The sequence below is a fragment of the Erinaceus europaeus genome, assembly GCF_950295315.1.
Source record: "Erinaceus europaeus chromosome 6 unlocalized genomic scaffold, mEriEur2.1 SUPER_6_unloc_3, whole genome shotgun sequence".
In the NCBI taxonomy this organism is placed as follows: Eukaryota; Metazoa; Chordata; class Mammalia; order Eulipotyphla; family Erinaceidae; genus Erinaceus; species Erinaceus europaeus.
The window spans coordinates 385,771-397,953 of record NW_026647136.1 but is presented as its reverse complement, the minus strand read 5'-3'; the positions used below and the strand labels follow the sequence as shown (position 1 = coordinate 397,953).

Below are 12,183 nucleotides of genomic sequence, written 5' to 3'. Positions count from 1 at the left end.
TGCTTGTCTCTGAAGGTCATGTATACCCTATGAGTTTTAGTCTTTTTTTTTTTTACCTCCATAGTTATCATTGGGCTTGGTGGCAGCACTAGGAACCCACTGCTCCTGGAGGCTATTTTTACCATTTCATTGCCCTTGTTGTTGTTGTTGTTGTTGCTATACCTGTTGTTGTTGGACAGGACAGAGAGAAACTGAGAGAGGACAGGAAGACAGAGGGGGAGAGAAAGACAGAAACCTGCAGACCTACTTCACTGCTAGTGAAGCGACCTTCCCCACACACATAAGGAAGTGGGGGCTCAAACTGGGATCTTTATGCCCATCCTAGTGCTTTGAGCCATGTGTGCTTCTCCCGCTGTGTACGGCCCAGCCCCCGGTATTTGCCTTTAATGACTTTGGTGTACCTTACTAATAATGAGACTATTTCTCATATAGACTCAGAATAATATTTTGATCGGACTTTTCAGGAAGCATTTCTTTAGATCATGTTCAGAGTTATACTTCTCTTTTTAAATATTTTTCATGACATGCCCGATTTTATATATATGGAGACAGAGATAGAGGCAAAGGCAGGGACTGAGAGACAGAGAGACAGCTTCCCAGCATATACAGAACCTATCTGGCTGGAATGATCACCTAATCTGGCACTCTCTCCGTCTCAGGAGATGTTCTCATCCCTACTCCCAGCCTGTCCTGGGACCCTCTTCCTAGTAATTGCTACCTCTGCATTTTTCCTAGTTAACATTAATTTTTGATCATTTGAGAGTTGGTCTCTATTCTTGTAAGTTGCTCACACTTTCAAGGTGTTTCTCTCCTCCCCCCTACATTAAGGAGCACTTTAACTGCTATGTGGATACAATATATTTCCTTGCAAGGGAGTATTTGAAACTATGATCTGTATTTAAAGTTGATTTACAAAGTGCTGAGTTTGCTAGAATATATATCTGTCATTTACAAGGAAACAGTCACTGTGCAAGAAGAAATACAGTGTTGACAGTAATGTTTCAAATATATAGTGTTCTTATGCACTCTGTCCAAGAGTTACTGAAATCAACAATGTTTACTCTCAAACTGTAGTCAAGTCTGTGGAGCTAAGATAATTTACATTTTTACTTGATTCATTTTTTGTGAACCTTTGGGAAGATAAAGACAGGTTTTCTTCAAGTATATCCTGTGAAACGTGGGTTGTAACCCCAGTTTTTTAAAAATTATTATTCAATGTTGCACAGCATCAGATGTGTCTGACTTCTAAGGAAAATGAGACCCCAGACACATTGATGGGTGAGTGTGAAGATATTTAAGTTGGGATGGTTGGATTTAAAATAGCAGTTACAAACTCTCTCAATAGCAGCTGTTTAGTATTAAGCTTAATTGTCTTCACACATTTCATCCATCCTGACCAGCCCTTACTGTGGCACAAAACTCAGACCTGCCTTGCTAAAAGTTTTCTTTAATACACTAAAGAATATACTGATTTGTACATCTGGGGAACAATATAGTTGCTGGGTCTTTCTATTTGTTTTGTCATCTCAGTGTAATCTGTTTTAGGTAAAATAATGAAAATAGAAAACAGGCATTGTACAATGTAAAGGCATCAATACCCCTGTCCCAAACTCACCTGTTCCCAGTGTCTATTTCATCCCATTTTCCATGTTTTCAGCTACATGTTCTCTGGGAAAAAAACAAAACTCAGACCTGCTCCTCTGCACCTCTAACCACACTTGATGGTGTTGTTAGCCAGAGAGGTGAAGTCTCCTATTTTTTTCACCAAGAAGTGCTGTCTTGAAAAAAATATTTTGAGGGAGAGGCTAGGTGGTGGCTCACCTAGTTGAGAGCACATGTTACAGTGCTAAAGGACTCAGGTTCAAGCCCCTGTTCCCCACCTGCAGGGGGAAAGCTTCATGAGTGGTGAAGCTGTGCTGCAGGTGTCTCCCTCCCTATCACCCCCATTCCTTCTCAATTTTAGGCTGTCTATCCCATCAATAAATATATAAAGATAATAAAATATTTTTAAATATGTATATTGAAGGGGCTGGCAGTGTACCTGGTTAAGCACACATAGTACTCAGAACAAGGACCCATGCAAGGATCAAGTTTCAAACCCCACTCCCCACCTTCAGGGGGGTCGCTTCACAAGAGTCGAAGCAGGTCTGCTAGTGTGTCCTTCGTTCTCCCTCCTCTCACCTCTCAATTTCTTTTTTTTTATTTTTTTTATATTTACTTATTTATTCCCTTTTGTTGCCCTTGGTGTTTTATTGTTGTAGTTATTATCAATGTCATTGTTGGATAGGACAGAGAGAAATGGAGAGAGGAGGGAAAGACAGAGAAGAGGAGAGAAAGATAGACACCTGCAGACCTGCTTCACCACCTGTGAAGCAAGTCCCTTGCAGGTGGGGAGCCGGGGCTCAAACCGGGATCCTTTCGCTGGTCCTTGCATTTGGAGCCACATGCGCTTAACCCACTGTGCTACCGCCCGACTCCCACCTCTCAATTTCTGTATTATCCAATAAAATGAAAAAATAGGCCACCAGGAAAAGTGGATTCTTATTGAGCCCCAGCAATAAATAACCCTGGAGGCAAAAAAAGGAAAAATCTGTTAATTGATTTATTCATTTACTTCACTAATCATATATTTCTCTCCCCCCTCTGTCTTCCCCTCCTCTCAATTTCTCTCTGTCCTGTCCAACAACAATGACAGAAATAAAAATCAATAATAACTACAACAAAGATAAAAAACAAGGTCAAAAAAAAAGGAAAAAATACCCTCCAGGAGCAGTGGATTTGTAGCATAGGCACTGAGCCACAGCAATTCCACGGGGGGGGGAATTAAAGAAAAAAAGAAAAATAGAGAGAGAGGGGGACTTTTAAACCTACTTCACCACTCATTAAAAATCCTTCCTGCTGGTGGGGAGTAGGGGCTCAAACCCAGGTCCCTGTGTATGGTAAGAGCACTCTCAGCTATGTGCATCACCAGCCATGCCCCACTCTAACATAGTTATCTAGTTGTCTGTGTTTAGGTTGCTTCCATATTTTGACTTACCAACTATATATCTATATAAACATAGCTGTGCATATGTCTTGGGACTAGCATACAATTAAATATTAGAAATTAAAGTACATATATATGTTTTTTAACAGACTATTATTATTGGAAAGGGCAGAGAGAAATTTAGAAGGGAGGGGGAGGTGGAGAAGGCGAGAGACACATATGCACCTGCAGCCCTGCTTCACCACTCTTGAAGCTTTCTCCAACTCAGGCGGAGATCAGAGGCCTCAACCTGGGTCACTGTGCACTGTAACATGTGGGCTCAACCAGATGTGTCACTACCCGGACCCTAAAAATATATATATATTCTTTATATATTTTAAAAATATTTTAATTAATATTTCTTTATTCCCTTTTGTTGCCCTTGTTTTATTGCTGTAGTTATTACCGTTGTAGCCGTTGTTGGAAAGAACAGAGCGAAATGGAGAGAGGAGGGGAATACGGGGGAGAGAAAGATAGACACCTGCAGATGTGCTTCACACCTGTGAAGCAAACCCCCTGCAGGTGGGGAGCCTGAGGCTCTAACTGGGATCCTGATGCCTGTCCTTGTGCTTTGCACCACGTACACTTAACCAGATGCACTACCAGCGGACTCCCAATTCTTTATATTTTAATGAGAGAGATACAAAAAGAGAAAGATCAGAGCACTGCTCAGCTCTGGGTTATGGTGGAGCTGAAAATTGATCCTGGGACTTCAGAGCCTCAGGCATGGAAGCCTTTGACATACAGAACCATTATGCTGGCTCCCCAGCAGGGTCAGTGGAAGATAAGGAAGTTAGATGAGTGACATGCCTGGAGACAATCTGAGTATTCAAGACTATGGGAAGTTCTCAAAAATTGAGAAAAGTGGGCAGTTAGTGTGTCACCCAGTAGAGCACTTAAGTTGCCATGTTGGTGACCCGGGTTCCAGCTCCAGTCCCCACTCGCTAGGTGGGGATGGCGGAAAGTTTTAGAAATAGTAGAACAGTTCCGCATCTCGGTTCTTCATCTTTGTCTCTACATACATTCAAAATGAATAAATAAAATAAAGACAGCTGATGATGATGTTAGAGTCCTGTAGGTAATAATAAAAATAAGATAAATGATATATTTATTATATATGAATAAAATAAATTAAATGAAGACAGCTGATAATGATGATAGAGTCCTATAGCTAATGAGCAGGAGCCGTAGCATTAGCAACAACAATGAAACATCAAAAAGAAAACGACACATGGGCCTTTAGAGTTTTTCAAATATTATGAATAGGGTACAGAAAAAGTACAGGTAGTCAATAAATACATAAAAAGTACAGGTAGTCAATAAATACATAAAAATATTACACTTGTTATTAGGGAGGTGCAAAAGAAACTATAATGTTTATTGTATTTATAAGTAGCTTAAAAAAAGTGGGTCACTATTGAAAAGTTACTGTTTTTATTGTTGTTGTAATTATTGTTGTCTTCGTTATTAGATAGAATAGAGAGAAAAGGAGAGAGGAGGGGAAGACGGGTGGAGAGAAAGATAGACACCTGCAGACTTGCTTCACCGCCTGTGAAGTGACTCCCCTGCATGTGGGTAGCTGGGGATCCTTACGCCACTCCTTGCATTTCACGCCATGTGCCCTTAACCCTTGCGCTATTGCCCAACTCCCTGTTTCTATCTTTTTTTTTCCTTTCAGAGAGTTTAAACTATTAAAAATGTATTTATTCCCATTATTGCACTTTTTAATTTTTTATAGTTATTGTTGTTGTTGACCTTGTCAGATAGGATAGAGAGAAATGGAGAGAGGAGGGGAAGACAGAGACGTGAAGGGAAAGATAGACACCTGCAGACCTGCTTCACCAATTGTGAATCAACTCCCCTGCAGGTGGGGAGCTGGCAGGTCTAACCGGGATCCTTACCCCGGTCCTTCTGCTTTGTGCCACCTGTGCTTTACCAGCTGTGCTACTGCCCAACTCCTGACCTTAAACTTTTATAATTATCAGGTGTGGTCCTAGTGTACACAGGTTTTCATTTTTTAAATTTTGACAAAAGCATACTCTGATATTTTAGAAAATGTGTGCTTTTTATTTTGGAAATGCGTACTTGCTTGTTTAAAAATGTCACTTCTCTTGAAAGAATGTTGGGTGTTATATTTTCTAAAGTTCTTAGTAGGCAGTGTAGTACTAAGTTTTCCTAAAAAGAGAAAGGGCAGTCAGGTTGAACAGTGACCTTCGTTTCCCCAGGATGCCAGTTTTGACCTGTGACCTTCTGATCTACATGTGGTGTTCAGATGCCAGTGTCAGCATAATGAGTGGCTATTCCATGACCATTTGTCCCCACAATTGGTGACTGTCTGGGAAGTGCTGGGCTAAGGAGTCTTTAAAAGGCTAGTAGCTGAGGGCCTATGGCAGTAGAGGTGTCACCTTGAACTTTGCAGTGAAATGTGCTGATCACAGTAACAGCCATCCAGAAGCCCGAAGTGCGCCATCTTTAGTCTCTGCTACTGTCTCCTCCTGGGCTGACTGTAGACTCAGCCATGTCCTTGCTCTGGCACATGGAACATGAACAAATGGGAAGCAGGCAGAGACCTCAGTGGCTGTCTGGCTATGGTATGGGAGCCCTTCTTCGGCACTGAAGAAGCTAGGTGCCACCCTGTGGAGATTTGGGGAACAGGCAACACACAGAAAATAGATCCAGTTGAGCTATGAGCTGCCTGCAGACACGTGGGACGTCAGCTAATGCAGAGCTGCCCAGAGGAGCCCACCAAGGTTTCATCTGAGCCCTGAGCAAAGAGAGGGGCCATATAAGGTACAGAGTCAGGGAGTGATATTTATTATAGTAATACAATCAACAAGAAAATACAATAAAAGACTCTATAACTACATACATACAGTGAAAGGAATAAGAGAGAGATTTCTGTGAAAAGACCTTCAAAGCAGGATGTAAGAAGGGATCAAGGAGGATGCCTCAAATGAAATGAGCTGGATGTGAGATGTTGACATTTTTCATTGTGACCCCACTAGACAAAAAGTTTAAAAGAACTGCCTTAGTCAGAGGGCTTCATGTCTTCCACCAGGAAGTTTACACATAGATGGCAGGACTGAGAACTAACTCAAAATCCTGCAAAGGATTAAGAAAATAATTGTTCTCAGTTGGATATCATAAAGTAACAGGGAAAAGAAAGGGTCAGTTCTAGAAAGGGGAAGCTGTCTGTCGGCATTTCAGCAGACACCCAGGTGGCCTCACTGATTATAGATTTGCCAGGGGAGCCCTGAGCCATTATCAGCTGAGTAGGTTGTAGGTAGGGGGCTCTCTGAATCCTATTTGGAGAGACCTGAGATGTTCCATCACTGAGCCTTTCTGGAGGTGTCACTCTCCCAGATTGGAATTAGCAGTCTGTCTTACTGTCATGCCTGAAATGAAAAACAGAGAGCTGTCTTAGTTAAATCACATTGTCATATACTAGCTTCTTCTTGATTCCTGAAGAAATAAGTTAAGCCAAAGAGAGTATTTCTCCATGGAGATAAATATATGAAAGGGCTAAGTGGTGCCCACCTGGTGAGCACACATGCCACAGTGAACAAGGACCTAGGTTTTTGCCCCTATCCCCACCTGCAGGGGGGAAGCTTCAGGAGCCGAAAAGCAAAGCTGTAGGTATCTCTCAATTTCTCCCCCACTGTCTCTCCCTCCCATCTGAATTTCTATCACTAGCAATTAGGTAAATTGAATTATTATCAGAAGAGTTAAATATATTAAAACCTAGTCAACATTTCCTCTCAACACAGCAAGATTCTGCAGCCTCCACCCAGAATGTGCTGTCACCAGGAGAATGAGTCAAGTCCTGCCATTGATGGGATGAGATTCTCTTGTCCTGTTTTAATCAGCCAGAAACCTTTGTCTCACACAGACTAGTTGCTCGAATTAATCTCACATGGCCTAAGCTCACCCAGACTCATGGTGTAGATGAGGTGTGTCCAGGAGCCTGGTCACCTTTGTACCACTGGCATCAGTCAGGAAGGAGGTGCCTACCTCTAGCAGGATCAGGGGACTTGGATGGAGGGCCTCACTCCTCCCTGTCTTCCTTGTTAAGCTCTGTGTGGCTGCTGGTGCACAACAGGGACATGATGCAGGAGAACTGAGTGATGGTGGCCTTATCCTTCTGGTGTAGCAGATAGACACAGTCCATGATGTCCTCCACTGCCAGATTCACGGGGATGATGGGGTGGCTCAGGGCATAGCTGTAGAGTGACAGCTTGTGGGTGGCCCTGTCTCCACAGCCCATCAGGTATTCAGTACTGAGCTCAGAGGCAGTGAGCTCTAGCAGAGGCAGCCATGAGGGGGCACTGTGCAGACGGTTGAACACAGACCTCTGCCTGATACTTTCCACATCATGGAGGGTGGTGTCAGAGTCATCCCTCTGGTCCACAGCCACCAAGATGCTCTTGTGGTGGCCTCTGTAAACAGAGCTGCCCAGGGTCCACGTAGAGTCACCCCCAGTGCAGAGACCTGTGATCATAGCAGTGGGATTAGCAATGGACAAATAGGGGCCCTAGGGAGCAGAGCAGAGGCAGTGAGAGCATTAAGGACGTGGAAAACCAAGGGGTCGAGCGTCCACTTTCTAACTGAAACCTTTGTAGAGGGACAGATGGAGGTAGCAAACCCAGTTATAAGAGTATGACATGATTCCTGCATATTAGCAGGAAAATCTTTGAGGATTTGAGAAAGGAGACCTGGACTCCCTACTTTTGATTGAATTTGAAGGTGTATATAACTGGCCTTGGCTTTTTATTGGAGAACTTAAGAGGTTTCTAGAAACTTGGAAGTAGAAGTTATCATGCTGTGTCACTATTAGTTCTGGTGTATATTCTGATCCCATTTCCATAGTGAGGCTGGTTTTCAGTATCATGAGCTTGATTTCAAGAGGGGAGAAATGTCCAGAGAGGTGGCACTAGCAGCAAAGTGTTCAATTTCCCTCTCCTCTGCTGGCCCTGACCTGAGGTCTGGGCTTGTGGAGGAACTAACCTGGGGTGTCCTCAAAGAGCTGCTCCAAAAGGAAGGACTCCTGGTGGCTGGAAGCCAAGCCAGAGATTTCCTGATCCTGTGACTGGTCCTTGGTCACCTGTAGTGGAGCCATTCCATTTTCATAGTGATATTCTCTGTCTGTATGGAGAGGAATCCAAAATAGTTACAGGCTGAAGTGGTCGTGATGAGCCCATCGTGACCACAGGATGTAGCTAGAGCATGGCAAGGGAGCTGTGTCTTCCTTGGAGATGTGCATGTTTTTCTGTGGGACTACTGGGTCCCTGCCAATCTCCCCACCCCCTTGGGATTGATTTTCAGTGTCATGAGCTTGTTTCAAAAAGGAGGTATGACTCGGCAGGAGGCATGTACAGGAACCCAGCTGGTCTCCACATGTGAGGCTGTGGGAGTCATGTGCTTCTAGTGGAAGCCCCTCAGTGGCTGGCGTTTGACCCCCTTCATGTTTATGCAGATGTTTGACACCTACATGTAGAGAAACTCCCATCTAGGTCCAGGCTGACCATAAAGAGACTCACCTCACTGTAGAAGATGACACATGGGCCTTCTTTGGACCTTCTGTGCAAAGAAGGCTGTGTCTCTGTGTCTCTGTGTCCAAGAGTCTGACAGGAAACCCTGCCCTAATATTTGCTCAAGAAAAGAGTTGACAAAGTAAAGAGGAAGATGCTCTTATACATCCCTGTGTCTGGAATGCAATGAATTCCTCATGAGGAAGAGCTTTATATAGCAGTCCTGTCTGCCACAGAGAAGTAGAGAAGCAAGGACTGTCATTAGAGCCTGTTAGAGTAGTAGTTGGTCAGTGTCTGTTGAATTCATGGAGGCCTACTGCCTGCACTTTTCCCTGTCAGAAGGTATTGAAGCTAAGCTGGAACCCATTCTCCCTGAGCCTTTGTAGTTAATGTCTCACTCCAGTCAGCCTCTTAGATTGCCCTGACACTCACCTGCAGGTGGCTCTGTGGTTTCTTCCATCCTTGAACTCACAGACCCCTGACCAGTTTCTGCAGAGTCCTGGGAGAGAAAGAAGTCAGGGTCACAATAAGCCTTTGGAGTGAGCAGTGGAAGAACACATTTCCCAGCAGCTCTGTTTCCCCCAGAGAGAGAGACAGAGAGAGAGAGAGAGAGCCCCGTGTCCAGTATCAAACTACTTGACCCCTGGGGGTGACTGTGGTTTAGAATCACCACTGTAGATTTACATGAATACTTGGATTTTCAGTGCATGTTTAGAAGTGTGATGACAAGGGTATTTGGATTCGTTCCTGCATGCTCTCTAGTCTCAGGATACGCACACAGGGAACTCTCAGTTGAGAGTAATTTGTAATTTAAAATGTCAGCTATCTAATCAAATACTTTTAAAAAAATATATCTTCCCCCCACTAGAGGAGAAGAATTTCCTGGTGTTTGAAGAGGCAGGAAACTGGCATCAATGCTGCAGAGTGAAGGCCAACCCTGACATGATGCAGATTTCAAATTATGCAAAAGAAGAAATAAAAAAAAGAGAGAGGGCTAGGCAGTGTTGCAGCTGTTTTGGCACACACCTTACCAAGTGCAAGAACCAAGGATTGGGTGCCACTACCCTGTCAGAAAGCCTTATTATTGACATACTAAGCTGATAATGAAGATGAAAATTAAGGAGGAATTGGTTTGAGATAGGTCATTAAAAATGATACCATTCTAATGCAGTAAAGAATTGTAAAAAGAGCACACAGTATACAAGGGAAATGCAGACAGTATCCATAGGTCAAGTATATATGTAAGTGGATCTTATGAGAATATCATAGTGGGATCTCCTAGCATAATGGTCATGCAAAGAGACTGTCATGCCTGAGGCTCCAAAATCCCAGGTACAACACCCTGGATGACCATAAGCATTAAGCCAAAGCTGAGCAGTGCTCTGGAAAAAAAAAAGAGAAAGAAAGAAAGAAAGGAAGGAAGAAAGAAAGAAAGAAAGAAAGAATCCTCCTCAGGGCCAGGCAAGGCAGTACACCTAGTTAAGTACACACATTACTATGGACAAGGACTCATGTTCTAACCCTGGGCCCCACCTGTAGGGTGACAGCTTCATGAGTAGTTAAGCAGTGCTGTAGGTGACTCTGTCTCTTTCCTTCTCTATCTCCCCTCCCCTCTCAGTTTCTTTCTGTATCTATCCATAGTAAAACAAAGAAAAAAACTCCAAGGGAAGAATATGGTGTCCCATATCTGAAAATGGGGAAAGATTTAAGATGGGAAAGAAAAGATATCCGAGGTCACATGATGGAAAGACTCTAACTGAATGAAAAGTGCATTTACAAATTTGAGAAGATACTCAGATTTACTTTGTTCAAATTCACATGACTCAGTTCTTTAGCCCTCACCTCCTCAATTCATTAAGCATAATCAGCTCCAGGCCCTGCCCCCAAATGGAAGTTCCAATGTATCTCAAGGTTTGTGAGAACTATGAAGTTATCTCTTATGGGAGACACAGGGATTTGGAGTGGGGTGAGCATGGAACTCTACCCGTATACTTGGATAAGCCTATTAACCATTATTCAGTCACTGCTGAAAATGTGGGTAAGAGAATGTCTTAGTTCTCCATAGTAAATGTCTTAGCTATTGTACTGCAATTCCAGAAACCAAATGATACGCAGAGCTCCTGGCTGTCATTCTCTTCTTTTTCGTTTTCTTTGATAGCGGGGAAACGGGGGAGAAAGGGGCAAAGAAAGAGAGAGAAACCTGAAGTACTGCCTCACCACTCATGAAGCTCCCCTGCCACAAGTAGGTCTCAGAGACTTGAACCCAGGTCCTCTTGCATGGTAATGTGCACTCTACCAGGTACACCAATGCCTGGTACTTCCTAGCTTGCTTTTGGTCCAGTAGCATAAAAGTGAGGTTGTTATTTTTTCTTTAATTAGTAGAGTCACCTATTCCAGGAGGAAAAAATCCACAGGGAGCAATGCAAACCACTCTGTATATGCAAGATAGGGTTGCATCCAGTCTCTGCTCCCTTTTTTGTGTCTATAGAGAAGTGTGTGTAAATAGGAAAATACATCCTTCCGGGTGGTATGTGCTTAATTCTTCCCACATCTCTAGACCACTTTCTGTGTAAAGCAGGAACTTGAAATGTAAGTTCTAGTCTTAGAAACACTCACACAGGTGCGTTCTGCCTCCTTTTGGTTGATATCTAGGTAGTCCAGAATGGCGGTATAAATTTTGCTAATAGATTCCACAGTGACCCAAAAGAGAGAAGGAGAAATGAGCTGTTAGACTGTTATCAAATGAACTTGTGTTTTGGCTAATCATTTCAGCATTTTTCAATGCTTTTTCAAGATATCAAGTTTTTTAAGATACATGCAAGACTTAATGAGAATAACAGTATGCAAATATATTTCTGGAGAATGAGACAGATCCCAGAAAACATGTCTGTGGTGTCAGGTCTCTGAGACCAGGGCTGAACACCCCATCCAGAGTCCAGGCCAGAACCTCCCTGGGCTGTAGCTCTGGCAGGTTCATTTGCTTTGAGAACCAGCCCATGGAGAAACCTGCCCTTAAGTCAGGGCCATTTAATACATGGTGCAGGGTGATGTTAGCTCCCATCACAGCATGAAGAGAAGGGGGACAAGAGGGAGGGGCATTGACTGCTTGGACTCTGCATTCTGAGAACTTGAAAATTTGAAATACATGAAATAAGGACATAATCAGAAAGCTCGTTATACCATTGCTCCATCTTCTCAACTGATCTGAAATCCAAGAGAAGGGGAGAAAAACAGTTAAAATGCACATTCACACAAACATAGTATGAGTGTTGGCCAGTGTAAACAGCATCATTGATTGTTATTGGTGGGACTGTGTGATCCAGGAGTCCTGTCCTGGTCACGGTGCTGAGGGGCCCTGCTCTTTGACAGTTTGCTGGGTTGGCAAGGAAATCTTCTAAATGGAGGAGAAATTGTGTTTAGGGCCCTTTGGTGGTGCTGGTGGTTAACTGCACATGCTACCATGCACAAGGACCCGGGTTCAAGCCCCTGGCCCCCACCTGCAAAGGGCTTAGCAGCTACATGTGTTTGCCTGTATCAGAGCCAGTGGGAGCCAATGGAGAGCACAGAGCTGTCCTTGTGGGGGTCAGAGCACCTGTGGCTAATAGACCCCCAGATGGAGCTGTGCTCCCC

The 12,183-nt window shown here is 43.6% G+C and overlaps 1 long non-coding RNA gene across 1 annotated transcript in view; it reads left to right on the top strand.

Moving 5' to 3' along the window:
• The first annotated feature begins 1,219 nt into the window (after positions 1-1,219).
• LOC132536168 (uncharacterized) overlaps positions 1,220-12,183 on the top strand; it is a 94,416-nt gene continuing 83,452 nt past the window's right edge. Inside the window, exon 1 of the long non-coding RNA XR_009547836.1 lies at positions 1,220-1,278. This is a non-coding gene — a long non-coding RNA (uncharacterized LOC132536168). The remainder of the gene's footprint in view (positions 1,279-12,183) is intronic.